We start from the raw sequence: 6,824 nt of genomic DNA on the forward strand, positions 1-6,824 counted from the left end.
GATGATACACCTCTACTCCGCTTCGCTGTATTACAACTTACAACCAACGCTATTGGTTGATTCCTCTCATCTCCACTTTAAGCTTTAGTGGAATGGTAAGCCTTAAGGTTACTTTTGTAACCAATAGTCTTGCAACTTTTATTTCATACACACCATCTGCCATTACAAACTATAATACCTACAATAAATATTCGCTCTCACAAAAGGCGAAAAGCTAAAATAGAGGGAAAAAATGATATTCCGATTGCCGGCTTCACATTTCTCGCTTAACGACACATCTGTGGCCAGATTCTCATCGGCGAGATTGAGTCGAGTTCTTGGACCAACCATTTTTACGACTGGCAATAAAGCGCAAACTTGTCGACATGTGTATCCTGCCTATCGATGGGCCAGCGCCGGCCACTCCAAGGGACGCAGCCATGCGGTAGAATGAGATAGCAATATCACTTGCTCCCTCTAACGCATAAATGCGTCCCTTGGAGTGGCCGGCGCTGGCCCATCGTGTAGAGGAGAAGATTTGCCAGCGAACAATGGATGGAGCGCAGCATACTAGGAGTCCGCAGAACAGACTCAACAAATTAATAAAGATATTCCTATTGATCGAGCCACTATCATTTAAATTGTATGGTGACCCTTCCACACCCTGTCACAACAAAATCTCTGCAGAGTTAGACTGTACAATGTGCACATACACGGTCAACTCAGGCCAATGCGAAATACGAGCACAAATAGGGCGTCTACACATTGCAGCATTCTCAAGCTCCGTCTCTTTCCCTCCAACTCATTTCCCACTCTTATAGATGTTAGGCATATAGCTGGTGGACCAATGTGTGAGCCGGGCGAACACGAGCGCCTTTGAAGTTACCGACAACGGTCGGAAATGCGGGCGAGCGTTGCAATGACGGCAAGGCGAGCCGAGTGGATTGCACACACATTCGCCTGAGTTGGCCGTATATTATGTGTAGGTTAAGCATTAAGCATTAAGCCACCCGATGCTTAAGGGACACCTTAATTATGTAGTTGCTTGCATGTATTTCCCCAGCACGCGTCTAAAGGTCCCTGGTTCGTTCCCGGGTTTTGGCACCATGTTAAGTATTGAAGGATGGAGAGACTTGAATGAAACGTTTTTCTGCACTTTTATTACTTACATTTATTAATTAATACAGAAATTCTTACATTTTGACGATGTGAACGCTAGGAAAGGCGGATAGGAAGAGGAAGAATAGTGTTGCCACACGCAGAAGTTAAGTTGTAAAGTCTGTTTTACACTGCAGGACATTTATTTAGGTGTGTTTCACACAACGAGTTTCTCACATAGCCATGACTGCCATGAGTCTGAGTCGCCCGTGAATGGAAAGCTATTGGAGTATCAACTTTGAGCATGGAACAAAAAATGTTTTATCGTGTCAGGTGTCACGGGAAAGCGCGCTTCGTTTTAGAAATAGTGCGCTGGATTATACGGGGCCGTGGAATTGTGAATTTGAAAAATTGTCGTGACTAAAAACTGTAATATTGCATTAAGCCCATTTACTGTTTTACCGTGCAATAAAAATTAAATGAATTAATAAGCCTTGTGTAATTTCCTTTTAATGGACAGCGGGCTAATATAAATAACGCATAGTAAACGACGCAAACATCGTTGTGGGGTAAATTACCGTGATTATGTGACTTGTGTGGCTTGCAGCAGTTTGGGGATAACGACAATGCCGTTTATTACTACAAATACCCTTTGCAGGGCTTTGTCACATTCAAATTATAGCAGTATCTAAATCACGGTGGTTATTAATAATGATACTTAAACTTGATTCTAGCTGACGAATCTGATCCGAAGCGGTTTTTTTATTTTTTTATTATTGTATTTTCATCGTTTTCGTGCATACTTATAGTCTTAGGGCCCGATTCGGATTATGAACTAGATCTACTAGACATCACCAAGATACGACAACGATATTTTTAAGATCTAGCCTGTCAAATTTGACATTTCCGCAATTCTGGAGATACTCTTGAACGATTTCCACAATGTCTAAAATGTCTCTTTATGTATTTTAGATCTCAAAACGATTTTGAAACGATCTTACTAAGGTCAAGTGAGGTAAATGCAACTATGGGGTTATTGCGTCTCTCCGTTCTTTCTCGAATACGATTGGTCGAAACGCCTTCCCGTCGTCTAGTAATAAAGCCTGAGCTACTTGGAAATGAAACGTTGCATAGTAGAGGGCGTTTCGACCAATCGTATTCGAGAAAGAACGGAGAGACGCAATAACCCCATAGTTGCATTTACCTCACTTGACCTTACCATAATTTAACGTAAAAGTAACATTGGTTGCCCGAATTGAGCTGCAAAAGATATCTAGTTGAAATCTAAACTACCACTATCTTTGGTTGATGATATTACTTAGTATTTACTAGGTACCTATATTACTTAGTATTTTATATTTTATTTAATAATTCATATTACATGTCAAATCACAACCAAAAAAGAAAGTAAATTAAACCTATGCTAACCAGGTATCTAGTACATATCGTGTCGTTCTCTTCATCATAATTATAATTATATTCTCTAATCAAGTCAGTCGATCGCCTGATTTTTGTTGTGTTCTGGCGATTGCAGGACGTTTTTTTTGAGTCTGCTCTTCTCATACCGTAATTTGCTTTACTATGCAACGGGGCGCTTTACGACATCTTGAACGTCAATCAAAATCAGGGATTCTAGCTTTTGCGAACATGGTGTAGGCACTGCAGGAACGTGGCATTCCCATACGATTTCCTGCTGGGCCTAACTCACAGTTGACAGGTGTAAAAAAAGAGACTATGCATATTAAATAACACAGGGATCATCATTCGACGCGAGAGGTATATCAAACTTGATTTTGTTTTCTCTTACTGTAAATTACTTTACTGTGTAACGGGGCGTGCCGCGACGTCTTGTAATATTCATATCGGCGTCCGTACGCAGATGTGGCGAAAGACGCTCCTAACGAGCCCCGTATCTCTCCACCACAGCTGATCTTATCTGGGGCTAACAGAACTGTAATGCTTGATATTAGCAAAGACTTTGATAAGGTACGAGTACACCCAGACAATGAACATTCATAAAACTTAGCAAAATCTCTTAAATTCAAACATCGAAATCACAAACGTTTATGACGCATAACGCATTTCCCCGCTACGCTTGTAGCCATAACGCGTTTATTACGCTTTGTAGCGAAATCCGACTACTAACAGAGAACCTGTATTTATGATTTTGTACGTTAAACAGTTCCGCTTTGGCAACCATAAATTGTATATATATTTAAAAATATACATATATCATTTATAATCAGGTAACTAAGGTCTATAGATATGTAGGACCTTGCAAATTAACATACAAACAATAATAAAAATAAGCTAAAAATTATTAATTATAATTAATAATTCATCATGCAACATACCATTAAATATTTATAGCAAAAATGTGTGTATAGGTGCAATAAGTTGTCTTATAATATAAATTAAAATTAGTTTTCTAAAACGTTTTTTATAAGTTAAAATTTGAACTGGGATTTTTCAGCCGAAACTAGTTTTCGTAAAGTACCTTAGTGAAAACTAGTTTTGACTCTTTTAGTGAAAACTAGTTTTGACTAATTGTTTGAGAAATTATTTCGGTGAAATTTATTTTTACTGAACTGTACACATAAGAAAAAAAAAACTTAGCCTTATGTTAGCCTATATATTGCAAAAAAATCGGGTTTGTTTTAACTAGTAAAGCGTGATTTTCCTAGTCAAAACTAGTTTAAAATGAAGAATCCTACTCAAAACTAATTATCCGTAACGCCATGTTACGGAAAACTAGTGAAAACACGTTTTAACTTAGGCGTTAGAGAAAACTAGTTTTAACTAGGGAAAACGCGTTTTCATTTAAAATGGGTTTTTATAAAATGTGTCAACTGGAATCAAGCGTTCATATAAGGGAGATTTGACCCATATCTGCATGTAAGACGGGGAACAGCACTAAGCACTGTACGATATCAAAGCCCGAACTTGGTAGTGACACGATCGGCCCTTGTCGACGGATTATGTTTGGGAGCTATTCTCTAAGCGATCTTCTTCTTTTTCCTAGCGGTGTACAATTATACCTATTTCTCTAAGGGCCACTTGATCCATCCTACTAACCCGGGGTTAAGCGAATAAACAGTAAAACCAGTGTCATTGTACTGGTAACCATGGTAGCTCCAGGTTTAACTGGCTAACCCCGGGTTAGTGGAATGGTGCAAGTTGCACTAAGCGATATTTTTATTTTTCCCGGCGTTGTCCAATGAAACTACTAAATAATAACTATACAGATAGGTTAGGCTCATTCATACCATAATGAGAGACACTGCCTACGAATGAATCTGTTTTGTTGATAAGCCTGTTTCTTTCTCTATCCGTGTGCGGGAGCTTGTTAGACAATTTGTACAATTTTTAAGCGCTTCAATTTTGGAACGCCTCTAATTTATCTGTAGTTATAATATCTTAGCGTTATCCTCAGGGAAGCCTGTTTTGGATCAGTCCGGTATCGTTACAAAGTTTTCCTTCACCGACATGTGACCGGTTAATATCAAATCATACATCGTACATAAATTCCGAAAAACTCATTGATACGAGCCGGGGTTCAAACCCTGGACCGTTATTTGAAAATTCTAATTTCAGTGCTACTTTAATTGGCACCTTCGACAAAGGATTAAGAGAACACGACTAACCGACATGCCTAGCATGTGCGTCATAAGTGTCTGTATTTCGGATTGCAGCACTATTTGTCATCTTCCTCGCGATGCGTTCGTGCTAGGCATCTATATTGCCATTTTATACGATCCAAAAGAATGTGACGGAGATTTTGAACAAACATTGTCACGATGGTGTTAACGGTCTTGTTTATTCCAGATTTGTGTTTATGAAAATGTTAAACTCGGATGCAATAAGAATTATAATAGGTGCGGTTCTCACGCAAATAAATACACTTATACTTCTAGTGTAAATTTGACATGACATTTCTTCTTAAACCGTCAAAATGATCTACAATTTTGCTTTCACCTCATCCTCATGTTAATATTGGTTGTGCTTTTATAGTAAATTAACTTTCAGAGTCATATTTTATTCACACCAAACATACATACCTACTTAAGAATATCAGCTACATCTAAAACTTGCAACTTCATTCGTATTTTATTTGTTTTCCAAATAATATAATGGAACCATCATTGGAAATTGCCCAATTAAGACAATTGCTTTTAGAAGACTGTTACTAAACGCCGTCAGACATTTGATTACTTTTCAACAACCTAATTTATTTACGAGTAGTAGAATAATGACAATAACCTCCGTAAACATTCGTTTAAATACGATCAATCTTTGACCAGCCATGGATATAATCAGAAGGTTTCTTGTGGCCGAAAATATTGCATGTATATATAGAAATTTCTCATTTTTAAATAAGTATCATAAGATATTTGGCATTATGTGTATAACTTTAGAACTCGCAGTTGCTGCTCATGGGATTCACGCATCATTTTCTTTCATGAAAGATGATATAAATATGGATACAGTATATTTGACATGTTTTTTGAGTTTGTCAAGGGTTAACGCAATTTTAGTTATCGTCCTTGCGATAAAAAATGCTGAAGAATATAAAGTCTTATATTTGCATATTACAACCATATATGATGAGCTAAAATCGTGTATAGAAATGCAAGCATTTTTAAAAAGAGCAAAAAAATGCGGATTAGCAATATTTTGTTTGTATACCATAAATTATACGACAATAATGTTGCAATTTTTTTCTAATACCATTAAAAATATTGTAATTGAAAGGTCTATGATGGGTTATATATTTTTTGCAATTCACACATGGCAGTTTATGATTATGGAGTACCGTTACTTTATAGAGCTCTTATCTGTTATTGTGTTGTTCGACATAGTTTGTATAGGTGTCAAGTTTATAAATCTGGCTGTAGTGAAATCATTAATAATATTGGAAAATGGTGATTTTGAGTGTGAGGTTGCACAGAAGAGATCAATATGCGAGCTTCGAGCGAGTATAGAAAATTCTGCTACTATAGCTCATCACTTGTCTGTGTGCAGAGATCGTCTTACAAAGTGCTTCGGTATTCAGGTAATTTAGTAGATAATTATGCTACCGTAAAACGCCGTTTTAAGCAATGATATTATATAACCTATATGGTTATACTCATACTTGAGGAGCACAAAAAATACTTCCATATTTATTTCTGTGCCTCCGAAGAAATCTGTTATTTTTGATTAATTTTCTCATTCCATCCATCTTTGTCACACTCGTTGTTAAACATAAGCTCGTTTCTTTCTCTTTCGGTGCGCGAGCTCCCGTTAGCACGTGCACATTTCTCGCTTGTCCAGCCGCGACTAAAGGCAACTTGTCCAATTTGTCACAAGGTAAGCACTACAATTTTGGAACGCCTATAACCTACCTATCTTGAGTTATAAATCATTGGTTTTAAGTTAAACGCGTTTTACCTAGTCAAAAATAATTTTCTGCATCGTATTGGTTAAAACGTCAAAACGCGTTTTTACTTTAAAAACTAGTTTCCGAAACATCTTTATTAGTGACAATTAGTTTTAACTAGGATTTTTCAGTCAAAACTAGTTTATAACGCCTGACGCAAAAAAGGTTTGTTATTATGTTTGACGCCAATGTCTGTCGGTATGTCTCTCTGTGGCATCGTAGCTCTCAAAAGGATGGATCAATTTCGATGCAGTTTTTTTACGTGAAAGCGAGTTTCCTTGCGATGGTTCTTACCTATTGATAAACATCCATCCAGCAGTTTGAAGAG

The sequence above is a fragment of the Cydia amplana genome, chromosome 6 (genome assembly GCF_948474715.1).
Source record: "Cydia amplana chromosome 6, ilCydAmpl1.1, whole genome shotgun sequence".
In the NCBI taxonomy this organism is placed as follows: domain Eukaryota; kingdom Metazoa; phylum Arthropoda; class Insecta; order Lepidoptera; family Tortricidae; genus Cydia; species Cydia amplana.